This window comes from Balaenoptera physalus, assembly GCF_965194825.1.
Source record: "Balaenoptera physalus genome assembly, chromosome: 9".
NCBI lineage: Eukaryota > Metazoa > Chordata > Mammalia > Artiodactyla > Balaenopteridae > Balaenoptera > Balaenoptera physalus.
Window position 1 is genome coordinate 67,872,616 of NC_138888.1, and position 16,894 is coordinate 67,889,509.

The following is a 16,894-nucleotide window of genomic DNA, read 5'->3' on the forward strand; positions in this document are numbered from 1 at the left end:
GGCCTCAGCAGGTGGAACCCTTCAAGGCTGCGCTTTCCCAGGGCTAGTCAAGAGTAAATGGCTCCACTGACTGCGCCTGGGGGTGTTGACATACAGAGAAAGGGAACTTCTCTTCCGGGACCGAGCAGAGCCCCAGGCCACCAGTTCAGTGGCTCTCGCCAGGCTCACCGCCTTCCTCTCCAGCCCCAGAAAGAGGGGAAAAGGCAGGACCACAGTTCTTTCTTTGGAGCAAAGCAGACATCCTCCCCATCCCAGTGGCTGTGGTCTCCGAAGCTGGAACTCTCGTTAAGCAAGGAATGTGGAGCTCTCCACAGGCTAAGGCAGCCATAAATTTCCTCTGTTTGTTTTGTGAGGACTAGTGTCGACTGCTGTAATGAGATCAGAGGATCCCCCGGGGACCAGGCCTCCAGGTCAGCGGCTGGAGCCGTTTTCTGTGGCTGTTCTCTTGGCTGCTGTGGGAGGATGAGGCCCCTCTCCAGACCACGGGTGTGATGTGGGCATGTGGTTGCATGTCTCATTCCTCGTCCCCCTTGCCTCTCTCGTGCTACCAAAACGTCAGTGTGCGGTCATCCAGCTCTAGATCATTGAAAAGTTAACGTCAGGCACATTCCTTTCCTCAGAACCCAGGACAGACTTAGCTAGCTGGGTACAGAGAGTGCAGGGAGGTGACTGCTTCCTTGGGGTAATTTCCTGCGCTGCTGATGCTGGCTGAGGGCACATTTCTCAATGCCTGGCCTGACCCTTAAGCTCTTCTTCACCCAGCATCACTCTGCTACGAGGAAAAGTCAGGGTGTGAGTCACAACAATGCAGCGTACGCTACAAAGAACATATTTCTAGCTCTTGCCTGAATTACAGCCAAATGGCCACAGAGGGGACGGCTGGATATGGCAGAATTGAGTTTAGGGAACCCCCAAACTGGAATTTGTGGCAGAACAGTATCCTGAGCTGGTGCAGCCTGGCCCCCGTCCAACCCCCAGCCCCACTCCACCCACCCCCAAAATCCTTAGGTATGTTGGATGAAATAGAAAATAACAAGTGCATCGTGAGCTCTAAGGCAGGAAAGGGAGATACGCAGGTGCCAGAAGACACTGATGCCACAGATCTGGCCGTAGGTTCTAGGGGCTGTGGTGTTTACACTCCCACAGGAACTGTTGGCCCAAAGCAGCAAGATGAATTCCCTGCAGAGTCTGTGTGGGGCTCTGCGTGTGAGTGTTTGGGGCACAGGACTGGGGAGATGGGCATCCGGTGTTCTGTTGTTTGAATGGCTGCGGGCTCCCTAGTTACCCTACCTGCAAGGTGTGGGAACTTCAGTTATTTTGACGCTAAACTCATTTGAGAGCACTGAGAGCCCCAGGGCCCTGGCAGAAGCAAACTTTAGGACACAGGGTGCCCTCACAAAGAACAAGCCACGCTGCGGAGAAGCTGGTGTTGGAGAGGACAGAATGTGAGCCTCAGGGAAGCAGAGGTCAACAGTGAATCCCTGAGATTGCTTTCGACAGGGGCCCATCGTGGCAAATTGAGCTTTCTTCTGAGGATTAATGACTGTTTCTTCCCAGAGGAACAAGGCATCACACCCAGTCTGACTTGCTAAACACATGAGTTTCGCTGTAAGCACTCTGCTCCCAATAAGGCGATCGCCTCTCACTACGACCTATCTATCTTCAAGGTATTATTGAGAATATTTAAATCCCTTAATTAGAAACCTTTTATTGGAGAGATAGCTGGTCCCCTTGAGCTTCTGGAAAGAGATACCTTCATAGTGATTTCCATCATCTTCCTTTTCAGTGGGTCATTCTGAAGTCCCCCACTGACTAGGCTTTCTGTTGAGTTATTTTAGCTTCTCACCAAATCACAGGAAATGTGTTTGCCTGAATTGTTCAGCAAACCCCCCAAGGGAGAAGGAAGCTGAGATTGTTTGAAGGTCTCTGGGATTCTTTCAGCATAACATCAAAGAAACCTGGGTAAGTCAGTCATGGTTAGTAAACCTTTGTCCTAGAGGAATACAAGCCAGCCTTCTCAATCCAAAGTGGACAAATGGCCTGGGGATTTGCCTCCAACTGTGGCCAGCCACCAAGCACACTGCCGGCAGTGACATGCGCTGTTGGCAAACATGAGTTGAGGATGCTAAAATTAAGGCATGATTCTTTATTTATTAGTAGGGTGATGAAATTGCTTATGTTTAATTTTCTTCTTCTGAAGCATGCAAAGAGTGCCCAAATTGTACCCTGTTGACCTAAAAGTGATGCCACACTTCTTAAGAGAAAACTCTTCAGTACTTTATTCTTAATTTGAACCTGTTTTTTCATTTAGTCTCAAAATATTCTGGCCAAGTGAGGAGTAGATATAGATATTGCCATTAAAGCATCGGAAGAACATAAAATGAGAAGAAAAAGGCTCAGTTGGTGCCAGATTGAAGGAAGATCTTCCTAAATGTTTGTCACCAGCCATTTAGCCTGCTATAACAGAATACCATAGACTGGGAAGCTAAACAGCAGTTTATTTCTCACAGTTCTGGAGGCTGGTAAGTCCAAGATCAAGGTGCCAGCCCATTTGATTCCTAGTGAGGGCTCTCTTCCAGACAGCTGACTTCCTACTATATCCTCACATGGCGAGGAGAGGAAGAGAGAGAGAGAGAATGCATGCACACATGTGAGCTCGCTGGCATCTCTTCTTATAATGGCACTAATCCCACAATGGGGGCTCTGCCCTCATGACCTCATCCAAACCTAATTACCTCCCAGAGGCCCTGCCTCTAAATATCATCGCACTGGGAATTAGGCAACATTTGAATTTTGGGGGGACACAAACATTCAGTCCATAACAACATTATAATTAAATTTTGCATATATTGAGTGCCTACTGCATGTAAGGCAGTGGGATAAGTGCTGGTTATCTGGGCATAAAACAGACAAAATCTCTTCCCTTGAAATACTTATAATCCAGTAGGGTAATTGATTATACTGGGTATAATCCATTAGGGTAATTGATGTGGTGATGGGAAACAGGAAGAGGAGAAGAGCCTCATCTTTTTTAACATCATGCATCCAGTACTTTCTTCATGTTTTCATTTAATCCTCAAAATAATCTTAGGAGGTATAAAGAATTTCCCCAGATTTTACAGATGAAGGAATAGAGACTCAGAGAAGGTTAGTGCCAAGAGGCAGAGTTGACATACAGACTGATGTGACCCCTGATCATCCCTGGTTTGCCCACTCTTCCCACTGGGCTCCCTGTGCCCAGGGAAGCCACAGCAGTACAACCCTAGAGGGTCAGGAGACAGGCTGGGAGCCACCAGCCCTGGAGATGTAAAGGAACAAAGAATCCCCCGACCGACATGAAAGGTGTACAACAACAGGTGCAACCTCACCAACCAAATCCAACCCGTACGGGATTTCCAAAATATTAACATCAATTGCCAACGTTGAAAAAGCATGTGATTTTACGTAATCTCTCAGTATTTTTTTTTTAAATTTTAAATTTATTTATTTATTTTTGGTGGTGTTGGGTCTTCGTTTCTGTGCGAGGGCTTTCTCTAGTTGTGGCAAGCGGGGGCCACTCTTCATCGCGGTGCACGGGCCTCTCACTATCGCGGGCTCTCTTGTTGCCGAGCACAGGCTCTAGGTGTGCGGGCATCAGTAGCTGTGGCTCTTGGGCTTAGTTGCTCCGTGGCATGTGGGATCTTCCCAGACCAGGGCTCGAACCCGTGTCCCCTGCATTGGCAGGCAGATTCTCAACCACTGCGCCACCAGGGAAGCCCCTCTCTCAATATTTTTGTCTTTCTTGAATATCAGAAGCTCTGGGGCCACGTACCTTGTTCCTACCTTCTTGGAGCTCCACTTGAGTGGCAGACTCTCCAGTCCCCCTACTCCTCATTGTCTTCTCTGGCCTATTCCCTCATCTCATTCTTTCTTGACCCCTTAGGCATCTGAATTTGTGTCCTCTGGTTTAAATAGCCGCCCAGGCAAGAGAAGTAGGCTGAACCAGGCCCCCTCTTGGGAGCTCTTCTGTACTGTGCCTTTAATTAAGATACTCCTAAATCACTGAAATTGATCTTTTATAGAGTGACAGCGCTGAACTCAGATATCCTGACTTAGGATTTGACTACGTACGGGGAACCCCCAGCATACGTGCCAGAAGCGGTCATCTGAAAGCAGCTGACACTCTACCCCTTGGCACTGTACTGCTAGCACTCTACTTACTCCCCGTCTGGCTCTCAAGGCAGTTTTTTTGTGTTACCAGGAGTGTCTCTCTCCTTTATAATCCTTTCATTTCCTCTTCCTTATCACAGTTTCCTGTTAAAATATAGCTCATATGCTAGTTAGTATTTCAGAATATTAATTTTCAAATTGCCTAGCCTATCCCCTTCCTTGGGGAAGAAGACTTCTGATGATGTTCGGTGGCCAGATGCTCTCATCCTTCTGGCTAGGGTCGTATGTTTTCTGTGGCACGCCGTGAAGGCAGGGCACAGGGGAGCAGGGCAGGGTGGCCAGCGTTGTCCTGTCTCTTGGGGCAGAACCATGGTATGGCATGTTTGCTGCCTAAAGCTGGGGGGTGACAAGGGCACAGAGGTCCTGAAGAACCAGAGCCACGTGTCTGCTGTAACCCTGAGGATGGAGAAGGACCTTCAAGAAGTTCCTCAGGGAGCATTGCTCTGGTCCCTCTGCTGCTTCTTCAGGAAGAATGGAAGGAGACAGCCACTTGGGAGGTGTGTGTGCGTTCAGGGTAGGGGACAGGGGTCTGTTTGCTGCTTCACCTTTGGATCCTTTAATGCCAGCACCACACCCCTTATTGTGGAAGGGAGGGATTGGACTGTCTGTAATTAAATGGTTTTACATTTTCCAGTTTTGCACAAGGAGATTCCACTTGAAGGTTGTCAGGACTTAGCTTCAGAGACATGTGAACTACTCCAGCCCATGAAATTTACTCCCCCAGAGGTGGAGGATATTAGGGCTCTTTCTCCCATCTGTTCATGTGGTTTCCCAAGCTCCTAAGTCCTAGATTTAGAGAATTTCTTCTAGACTCTTATCATCTTGCCTGCTCTCCCTTTCTTTCTAAAACCTGTTCGTCTTTTTATTCCCTTATTCCTTCCCCACAAGCTCTTGGGTCCTCATGTTCCAGCCCTTCATTTAGGCTGCTGGATTCAGTGGTGGGAGGGAAGGGACTGGAGGCCATTCCACAGGCTGACCTCAGGGTGTGTTATATGTAAAAGCCAGAAGGAACTTGGACACTGTGAGGTATAAACGGCTGGCTCCTGTTGATGCGTTTCTCATAGACGTGCCTGAGCTACCCAGCTTTGAGTTGTATCACAAAAGGCTTCTAGAATGAGCATTCTTGGTAGGGGGTGCGGGAGTTGGAGTGGGGAGAAAAGCCCAGCTCATCATATTCCATTGATTCCTATATTGGTAGTAAGTATTAGTTGTATTTTCAAGGGCCAAGAAATAGCGCAGTACACACACACACGCACATGCACACACACACACACACCCAGCCCTTTGACATGTCTAAGCTTCTCTTTAGAGTAAGGAGAAGAGAATAAAGTTGGCTTATGCTGTTCTCACCATGTACCTCTCTACTCCATTATCAGCGATCCAGGTGACATAGGCTTTTCTCTGTGGTGGGTGGAGACTGGTGGTAAATAAATAGTGGTGAAACAGGTAGGCCCAGGCTTAACTTTACTCCAACTCCCACTTGCTGACACCCGGGCCCTGAGAGTGTATAATCCCAGAGAAGCCATAGGATGTGGCATTGTCATCAGGAGCCTGAGTCTCTGGGTCCCTTCCGCAGTGAGGACCAGCTGGCAAGGGGCACTCGGCCACATCACTGAATCTGTCTCCAGGGCTCTATTGGCTCGCCTGCCCTTTGCTTTTCTCCTTTCTTTGTAGCCTTCACCTTTCCTTTTCATTCTCTCTTTGCTCTCTTCTTCTTACACGTACCCTGTCACCACCTCCCTGCTTACCCACACTTCTTTACCCGCCTGGAAAGACGAATTGCATGTCATTAACCTTTTAGATGCCTCAGCTTGACCTTGGGCTTTGTTGAACCAACCCTGTTAGGAGCGACTGAGTGGAAGTCACGCTTTGGCCTCTGGGATGGGCTTTCTCCAGCCACCCTTGAAAGGCATCTGTGCTTTCCTTTCTCTTAGTATCAGGAGAATCCAGCTTCTTGAACCATTAAAAAAAAACACTGAAAAATAGAATAAAGAAGAAAACTCCCTTAATTCCACTATGGTAACTCTGATATCTTTTCCTCTAAGGCTTTATACTTAAGAGGCAGTCTCATTTTTTAAGCTGTGGATTTTTCTAAGCTTCTTCATAAGCTGAATTGACTATAAAACAACGAGGTTCTCTGTGTTTCAAAGGAGATCGAAAGAACTTCATGGAATAAGGCCGGTCTTCTCTATTGCTGTCCAGAAGCAAACTGACCCAATTTCTAATTCTGTCATCCATTTGCTGAGGTGTTTTGTGTTAATGGTGGTCTTTGAGTGTGTGTATGTGTGTTTTATTGGGGGAGGTTTTTTATTGGTGGTCTTTGAACGTATTTTAATTCTATAGTATCTTAAAGTGAAGTCACTTCCAGCCCAGGGTCTACTGCCTACTATAGCATGATTAAGAAGAATTCTTTTTCCTCTCTGCATCTGGTTTCCTAATTAGGAAAACTACCACTCAGATTGATCTCAGTACTAAATAAGAGTATTAATATAAAAGTGCATTGTACAGTTTTGAGTGCTGCATAGCTGTAAAGTATTCTTAACAGTATTTTTTTAAAGCTTTATGATCCTGGACATGAAAAGATTTTCCTCTTTTAGGAAAACCCTGAAGGCAATTTGCAACAATTATCAACATTGTTTTTAAGGTCCTGCATTAAGAGTCATGACATCATCCTAGGCTCTATGAGTGAGAGCAAAGAAAAAAAATCTATTCATAATATTTATTAAGAACTTTCTAGGTGACTAATATTTCCCTTGAAGAGTTTTTATTCTGACTTCGTTATAGAACCAACATACATGAAAATGAGACAAGAACACTTGGTGAGGGTGGGGAACAGGAGATGATCCAAAATTAGTTAAGTGCAAACTATATAAGCAAGTTCTGAGGGAATCGGGATGGTGGAGTGATTGGAGCTGGGTGGGATTTCCTTGGGGAAATTATGTTCAAGAATCCTTGTCTGTTTGTTATTATCTCCTTGTGCCCACCTTTCCTGTGTTGATACCACTGTGTCCATTTGAATGGAATTGTGACATCAGGCATCTCTGCCAGGCTTTTGGACAAACTTCCCAGTTAAGTGCTGGGCTATAGTTTTTAAACAGATCAAATGCATATGTCAAAAAGGAATTAACATGTATAGAATTCTACTTTTAAACCCAGAAATTCACTAGCATCTGTTTCTGGAAATTCAAAGGTAAAAGTTACATGGAGAATTTTCTTTCAGTCACTTTAAGATTGGTTAGAATTAGATGTTGAATTTTCTTGGCTTTGAAACAGTGATTACTCAGGCCTCACGTACAGATGAAGGCGTTTGGATGTAGTTTAGGCTACAGAGTCAGAATTCCAGGGTCTCTCCATGTTGTACATCATTGTGAAAATATGTCATTGCTATGACTGAATGTGGTATTTTCTTTGGAATCTGTGTGTCTCAAATAGCCAGGGAGTGATCTTCAGTTTCTTCTCCCTATCTTCTGATTTATAATAATATTGTATTCAAAGAATAGTAATGTGTGCGAAGTAGGAGTTTATCTTTTGAAAATGTATATTGCAAAATCACTTTCTTAATGGTGAAAGATGTTAATATGGAGAATACAGCCTTGGACTTCTGTGCCCTCGACTCAGTTAGCAGACATGCGTCTTGTTCTCCGACAGACCAAGGCTGGCTGCTAAGGACTAAAGGTGATGGTAGGCTAGTGGGATTCTGAGTACTTCTTCCTTTTTCTATTGAACATTTTCTATATTGTTAATATAGTTAAAAATAATATATTTTTTAAAGCACTGCAGTTCCGCTTAAACCTCAAATTCCAGTCTTTATGGAAAGGTTCAGATATATAAATCCTTCCTAGATGCAACCTGAAAAAAATAATACAGGAATAAGGTGATTATAAGGCACCTTACATGTTTTGTTCTCCTCTCAAATCCACCCAGAAACATCTTTCAAAGGAAAAGGCTACAAATCCAATTATGTGGTTGAAGATATTTTCTTTCTGTATTTTTTCTTAATATCTGACAAATTAAGAATCCTGGAAGTGAACAATGACTGTTTAATTCTAAAATGTAATTCAAATGAATCAAAAGACCTACCTAAAGAACCAATAGTGTGGATAAAAACGTGGACCCTTATTTCCTTAAGGGTCCTTTCCTTATTGAGGAGACGTTGAGTCATCTGCTTCATTAGGCCCACAGTGCAGAACTCCTGAATTCTTTTATGGTACACTTCCTCCCAAAAAGCTCTGTGAAAGGTTCTAGCTATTAAGCCCTGACAGTGGTACAATCAGGCTCCAGCAAATGCTGGTCTGTTCCTTTTTTTTTTTTTTTTTTTTGGCCATGCCATGAGGCATGCAAGGTCTTAGTTCCCTGACCAGGGATCAAACCCGCGCCCCCTGCAGTGGAAGCACGGAGACCTAACCATTGGACCGCCAGGGAAGTCCCAACTGGTCTGTTCCTTTATTCCTGTGGGCAGCACGGAAGGCATTTAGGTTTGGCATACATGCTACTCACATGCTAGATCCTTTCCCTTCCTAAGGAGGCCAAAGCCTGCACTAGAAACCCTTATATAACTGACCTCTCTGGCCTACTGGTCACTATATCCTCAGTACTCAGCACCTAGTAAGGACTCAAAAAATAGTTATCGAATGAATGAGTGTTCTTGTCCCTGTGTATCTGCAGTCACTCTGAGCATATAATATCCAGCTTTTCCTTGGACACTGGCGTGCCCAGTGTCTATGGCCTCAAGACTCTTGATTGGACTCTCTAGACCTGCACTGTCCAGTACAGTAGCCACTAACCGTTACATGTGTCTATTTACATTGAACTTTAATTAAAATTACATAAAAATTTAAAATTCAGCCCTCAGTTGCACTAGCCACATTTCAAGTGCTCAGTAGCCACATGTGGCTAGTGGCTACCATATTGGATAACACAGGCATGGAGCCTCGCTATCATGGCAGAAAGTTCCACTGGACACGGGACTGCTCTGGGCCTTCCTGAACACCGGCTGATGGATATCCTCTTTGTCTTTGCAGTGCAGCTGTCTGCTTCAGGAAGTGACGTCTACAGGAACAAGGTGAATCTTTAAGAGCTGCCTTGCATTGTGACATGTCTAATCCCTTGCTGCAGTCCCTACAGCATGAACAAGGTAAGAGGTACTTCGGGGACTCATCCTTTGTGTCTTTATGGTACCATGATTTACCCTGGGTATGTGATACCTTTCTGTGGTGTGAGGAGGTTGCATCTCCTGCCAGAAGCATTCCAGAGGTTGGCAAGCAGTGTTGACAGGCAGGGTCACAGGGACTGGTGGTGGTGTAGTCTTCCAGAGTTGTCAGCTGTGTTTATCAGAGGCCTCTGGGCAGCTGAAATATTGGTTGTTAGTGTAATTGCCTTGGCATGAATATTGGAAGATTGAGGCTCTAGAGCCAAACTACCTGGGTTTAAATATCAGCTCGTATAGATACTAGCTTTGAGGACCTTGGGAAAGTGGCTTAAGTGCTCTGTGCCTCAATTTCCCCATCTGTAAAATGTTGATGCTAATGGTACCCACCTCACAGGGTTGTTATAAGGATGAAGTGAATTAATATGTGTACCAGTGTTTAATATAATCCCTGTCTACATTATAAGCATTTGATCAATTTTTGCTGTTGTTCTTTTTGGTGTTGGGGACACTCTTGTCCCTTAGACATTGTTGCCAGAGAGTCTTGGGTGCATCTGCAACATTTCCACTTTATTCCCCGATCGATTCAGCATGCAGCAGTTGATTACCGGATGGGCACTCTGGGGATAAACGATGAATGGAACTTAGGTCTTACCTTCAGCAGGTGACAGACGATTTGGGGGCACTGTGGCTAGTGTGAGGCATGTACCAGAAGCTGTGGAAGCACAGAAGGGACACCCAACTTTGGGGCATCTGGATAGGAGAGTATAGAGGAGGTGACATCTTGAGTTGGATTCTATATGATACGTGATCATTTCTTGGACACAGAAGTAGGGCAGGGCATTCCAGGTAAAGGAAACAACCTATGTAGAGGCACAAAAGCATATGAGAAAGTCTGACGTGTGTAGAGAACAACAGAGTTTGGTATGACTGGAGCAGGATTTCTCAATCTTGACACTATTGACATTTGGACCAGGTGATCCTTTGTAGTGAGAGGCTGTCTTCTGTATTGGAAGTGTTTAGTAACATCCCTCTCCCCCAACCTCAGTTGTGACAACCAAAAATGTCCCCACACATTGGCCAGTGTCCCTTGAAGGGACAAAAATGCCCTGGTTGAGAACACCTGCACTGGGAGAAGATGCCAGATGTGAGCCCAGAGAAGGAGGGAAGGGTTGCATTCTGAGAGCCACTGAAGGACTTAAAACAGGGGAGAGACATTTCCAGAGACTGCAAGAAGAGGTAACTGCGGGTTGTGATGGAGTTGGACAGCACTTTTAGATGATTTGGTCTTAAAAATGGATTATGGAATTCCTAGGCTTTAGAAAGCCCATGTAGCTTGTTGAGATTGTTTTACTAACATCCCCTTTCCAGGGGTAATTTTTCTCATGGCCCTTTGTTTGGCCTTCTCACGGGCACGGCTGCTTTACCCCATCAGAAGAAACCAGAAAAGAGTAAGCAATTGTTTTTTGAGAGATTTTCATTTGGCTGAGCCAAGCCAAAGAAGAGGAAAACTTTGCTGACCTTTTCCCCCCTCTGGCTTCAATTCTTACCCTCTTTTAAAAATCTATCTATCTATATTTTTTTATTGAAGTATAGTTGCTGGACAATATTATATAAGTTACAGGTGTACAATATAGTAATTCACAACTTTTAAAGGTTATACTCCATTTATAGTTATTATAAAATATTGGCTATATTCCCCATCTTGTACAATATATCCTTGTAGCTTATTTTATACCTAATAGTGTGTACCTCTTACTCCCCTCCCCCTCCCCCCTTCCTTCTCCCCACTGGTAACTACTAGTTTGTTCTCTATATTTGTGAGTCTGCTTCTTTTCTTGTTATATTTATTAGTTGTATTTTTTAGATTCCACATGTAAGTGAAATCATACAGTATTTGTCTTTCTCTGACTTATTTCACTTAGCATAATGCCCTCCAACAGTCTTTGAGGAGTGAGCTTTTGGAATCCTAGATAGGCAGGTATTGTTCCCCAAAGTCATAATTAGAGGGCAAGGAGGAGAGGAGATCCATCATGGCGGTCACTGCAAATCTTGGCTTCTATCACTGACAGTTTGGTGTAGTGAAAAGCTAAGACAGCTCTTGGGAAATCTCAGATTGGCAGGCTCAGTATGCTGTTTCAGCCCTGCCCTAAGTTTCTCCGGGGTAACGCAAGACCTGATGTCATGGTTTGGCTCTTGACACACAGTTGGGAACCAGACTCCTTAGAAATTTCAAGTGTCTCAGTAGGTGTGTCTGTTGCTTGGGAGGTTATATTCTGCCCGAGTGACCCAGTGAATGCTTTATTTTATGTTATTTTAATTTAAAGTGGTGATTAAGCATGATGTGTAACCTTCATAGGTCAGCATTTTTCTTATGGTTTTCTTGGCATAAGACAAAAAAAAAAAAATAGGTCACCCTCTGGGGAGGAAACAGATCTCAGCACAAATAAAACTAGATAGTCATCTCATCAATTAGGATATGTAAGTTAGAACGTTGGAAATATTTTTGTGGGTGTGATTGATTTTCTAAGTAAAAGTGTTCCCAGAAAGCTGGAGACATTTGAATTGTACACTTTCCACTTCCTTGGACATACACGGTAATCACTCTCTTTCCTTCCCAAACCCCAGCTAGTTATGAGACACTTTAATCAGGGAGGTGTCCAGATGGGGAGGGGGCTGGAGCATCCGAGGGTCCAGTGTTGATCCTCTGATGCACCAGGGCAATTCTGACCACAGTTAGGCATTGACAGCTCTCTTTTGGGTCAATTGGAGACGATACTCTAGAAAACACGGGAATGGCCACAGGGCACCAGGAATTGGCAGTTTGTCTAACTATTTTAACGGGATAACCTGTCAGTGAACTGCTGGCAGCCAGATAGAGCCTTCATTCCTCATATTCTGGAACTTCAATCTGTGCCCGGATCTGGGAACACACCAGGAAGGGGTGCAGTTCCAGCCCTCAGACAGCCAGCACTCTGAGGGCGTTCCCAGCCACAATGCTCATTGTGAACCTGGGGCCCTTTCCGGAGGCTGGTGTACATGGGATATGTCAGGTTGATACCCAACCTGTAGGTTTATACAGAGTGGACACCCTCACGTCTATTCACCTTTTAAATATTGTAAACAGACTTTAATGGTTGTACATTCTGGGCTTTATGCTCTAGCCTTACATGTTAAAGAAATTGTGGGTGCACAGATTTCCCCAGGGCTCTCCTTCTCCCCGGCCCTATGCAGACTTGAAGACCATCCTTCCAACTTTCATACTCTCCTTGGATCTTTTTCCAAGAGCTGATTTTCCAATCTTTAATATTGATCGAAAACTTTAAAATTAGAATTTAACTTTGAATTTTGTCCAAATTCTTTACCCTTTCTATTTTCTTGGTTATTCTCTTGTTAATAGGTATAAATATTTATTATATATAATATATTATAAATTTTGTTAACAAGAAGGATTAGTGTTTTGTATGTATATGTGTTATCTATATGTTAACATGCTGTAAAGAGAGGATTTTAGTGTGTTACTTAGCAAATCATAGCCAAATGGGAGGCAAGTTAAACAGGATGGGATTTTGGGGAGGCCAATTGGGCAGAATGGTGTACATTCAGTACATGCCACTGTAGACACAAAAGCACACTTACAGGAACAACATTCTGCTCTTGAAAGCAACCTTGGAATTACAATCCTCAACTCTTTCCCTCATGGCCATCGTTCTCATGAAGGCACATCGCATGCTGTTCTCTGCCTTGAATTTGTGAGCACACTCCATCTGATTGAAAAATAATTGATTTTTCCGTTATTGCACAGAATGCTCTCCACCCTCCCCCCCCCACACACAGTGAAAGTGAATCTTCTTGAGAACTGTTTCTTCCTTGTCATGTTCCAATAAAGCCAAATCTGATTGTTACTGCTTTGGACAAGCGCCATAGCATCAAATGAAGGAGGGTAGTGTCTTTTATCTCTCTTGATGGGTGGATGCCACTGTTTTGCTTACTATATGCCCAACACAATTTTTTCGCTGAATATTTTCCAGTTTTCAACACCATATCTTACTGTGCCAGATTTGAGGCAGTTTCACCTTTACACTCAGATCAAAATCTCTACAGTCGACAGAAGAGTAACACTGAAATTTAGTTTCTGCCTTCATTTAGAGTTCTTCTTACTTTGCAACTCTTTAATATGAAGCAGGGAAGTCCAGAACTCACCACCGTTGGTTCTGTCACCTAACACCTGGCAGACACATAACTCAACACTAGGTCCTTCAACACATTTATCATGCACCCACTGCGTACCATGCACCATGCTTGCAATTCACCAGTAAACAAAACAAAGGTCTTTGCCGTCCAAAGCCTCTGTTCTGGCCAAGGCGAGGCGTTGTCTCATCCCAGAGTTTAATATTTAAACATACACCTAATGTTAAAACTTTCTCCATTTGAAACTTTTTCTATTTGAAGAGCAAGTTAACAGAGTTACTGGATGCAGGATAGGATTTGGTAGATAGTAAACATGTAAGATCTCTCTCCTCCCCTTTCTAGGACACTCTGGGTGGTTTCACCCAATGACCAGTCTATATTTAATGAGTCCCTACTGCTTTTTTTCTGAAAGCAAATGGCCAAGTTCCCCTCCTGGCAGACTTTGGAGAAATACCACACCCTTCGAAAACCAGTGACATGGAAGAAAATACAGACAAAACTTAAATGATCTTGGAATAAGGAGAGCCTTATTAATTTCTAGTGGCAGAAATGATAAAGGAAGAAAATGTATTTGTTTAAAACCTAAAGATTTCTTTCCATCAGAAGACATTCTGAACTATCCTAAAAGACAAGAGACTAGCCAGGCAATATTTATAACATATATGACAGAGAGTTAACTTAGCTGATGTATGTAAAATTCTTGAAAGTTAGTAAGATAAGAGTGATTCCTCTAATAAAAATGAGCAAAGAACAGAAAGATAAAACCAATAAAGGAAGAAATATGATCAGCAAATAACATATAAGAAAATATCCAATCTCAACAGTTATCAAAGAAAAACAAATTAAAATGACGAGATGGCATTTTCTACAATTCATGAAGATTCATAAAGGTTACTCATCAAAGGTACGAATAGGACTGGCAGGCTGTCTCATTGACAGTTAATGAAAGAACACGTTTCTCAAAGGGACTTAATGTGTATCAAAGCCTCAAATATACACACACCTTTTGATTCAGAAACTCCTATTTCTAGAACTCAGTAAGAATTGTCATAGATGTGTATAAAAATTTAGCTAAGATATTCATCCATATTGTTATAATAGTAATTTTTTAAAAATAATAACCATGGTACATCTATACAATAAAAATGACAGGGAGGGATGGAGTAATATTTGATAATATAGAAAGATGTTCTCAATAAATTGTGAAGAAGGCAAGTTACATAATAATATGTACAGTTTGATCATTATTTTGTTTTTTAAAAAAGATACATGGCTACCCACAGGAAAAAGATTGCAGATACACATCAAAGTATTAAGAGCGTTATCTTCTTTTTGCTTGTATGTTCTCAATTTTCTTTAGCAATATGCATTCTTTCATACTAAAAATAGTGTTTTGAAATAAGACATGAAATTATCTTTAAGATATGAACTTCACTGTATTTTTAAAATATACATGATAAAAAAGACTGTGAGATATTGCCCAGAATTCTGGCAGTGGTTTTCTCAGAGGACAGGTACATGGTATTCATGTTTCTTATTTAAGAAAATATTTTTCTGTGAGAAGAGACACCTGAGAGCTCTCTCCATTCCCCCACCCATCTGGAGAACACACTGAGGAAAGGCCAGATGAGGAAAGAGTGAGAAGGTGACTAGGAAGAGAGCTGTCACCAGGAACCAACCCTACTTGACCTTGGTCAGGGACTTCCAGCATCCATAACTATAGAAAATAAATGTCTGTTGTTTAACAAATTTTTCTCTATATTTTCAACTTTCTTATAGTAAGTATTTGTACTTATGATTGACAGTCAGAAAAAAGCAAGCATTTAAAAATAAATACTATTTTAGCTGTTTTGCATTTGAGGTACAACTGGGTGGAGATATTTAATGAGTGGATAAAAAAGAGACAGAGCCATTGGTCAAACAGAGATTTGAATTTGGGAGTCATTCTCTTTGACATATTGCCAGGAAAGAGCATTTTAATGTACTGATGTTTTGGAAGCAGTAGTAAGTACAGAAATGCTCTAGAAAAAGACACTGCCCTCTGATTCAGTGGCTCAGATTTTTTTAAATGGCTGTTACATCCTCTTACTCATTATATCCTCTTATTCAAGATATTGCTGATGTGCCCAAGTTTAGACCAGTGGTTTTCAAACTGTGGTTTGGGGACCCCTGGACGGCCTGTTCATGGGCCACCTGCAAGGTCAAAACTATTTTCATAATAATACTGAGACGTTTTTTGCCCTTTCCACTCTCTCTCAAGTATACAATACAGTTTAAGAGGGGCTACATGACATGCTATGACATCATCCCTCTGACGACTGTTGGAATGTGTGGTTGTGTCTTCATGTTCCAAAACTGTCTCAGCTTTAATTTTTTTTTTAATTAATTAATTTATTTATTTATTTTTGGCTGTGTTGGGTCTTCGTTTCTGTGCATGGGCTTTCTCTAGTTGCGGCGAGCGTGGGCCACTCTTCATCGCGGTGCGCGGGCCTCTCACTGTCGCGGCCTCTCTTGTTGTGGAGCACAAGCTCCAGACGCGCAGGCTCAGTAGTTGTGGCTCACGGGCCTAGTTGCTCCGTGGCATGTGGGATCCTCCCAGACCAGGGCTCGAACCCGTGTCCCCTGCATTAGCAGGCAGACTCTCAACCACTGCGCCACCAGGGAAGCCCTCAGCTTTAATTTTTAATGCGGTAAAACATTGATAGAAATAACTGACGTGAACAAAAGCTCTTTAGGGTCTGCAGTAATTTTTAAACATATTCTCAGATAGGAGTCTAGACTGTGCCTGTGTCCTGTGTTCAGCAGTCAGAGAAGCTGGGCCCTGGGCCCTGAGCAGGAGTGCCCTGGACATTGTAGCCCATCTGTGCTCACCTCCTACATCGTTAAGGAAACATCGCCCTTATTCCTTATTTTAAAAACTTTATTTTTATAGAATTTGTGTGGCTAAATGAAACATTGTTGGCACAAGGCTGGTGTAGCACCTGGGTTACATGTAAGTCAAATTCTGCTGAATGTGGGGTGTATGGAAATGAGAAAATTAGACCTCCAGTCTCTTCCTTGTGCATCTCACTGGGCAAGTCAGTGAATTTTTAGGACAAAAACGGGAATGCAGTTCCCTTCTGAGAGGTAAGGGAGGGCAAGATTAAGATAATCGTAACCTAGAGGATGGTCAGTTTGGCATGAAGTAGGGAGAAGACAAACTTAAAAGAATTAACTGAGTATGTTTATGCTCCTTTGTCTTTAAATTTATTCTATTTATTTATTTATTTTTGGCTGTGTTGGGTCTTCGTTTCTGTGCGAGGGCTTTCTCTAGTTGGCGGCGAGCGGGGGCCACTCTTCATCGTGGTG

The 16,894-nt window shown here is 43.2% G+C and overlaps 1 protein-coding gene across 5 annotated transcripts in view; it reads left to right on the plus strand.

The window, feature by feature from the left end:
- BACH2 (BTB domain and CNC homolog 2) overlaps nucleotides 1-16,894 on the plus strand; it is a 374,289-nt gene that overhangs the window by 74,830 nt on the left and 282,565 nt on the right. For 3 of the 5 annotated variants that reach the window (XM_082475207.1, XM_082475208.1, XM_082475209.1), the window contains exon 2: nucleotides 9,231-9,343. The gene's annotated coding sequence lies outside the window, so the exon portion shown is untranslated. The remainder of the gene's footprint in view (nucleotides 1-9,230; nucleotides 9,344-16,894) is intronic. The other 2 variants (XM_082475211.1, XM_082475210.1) reach the window with 1 other exon arrangement.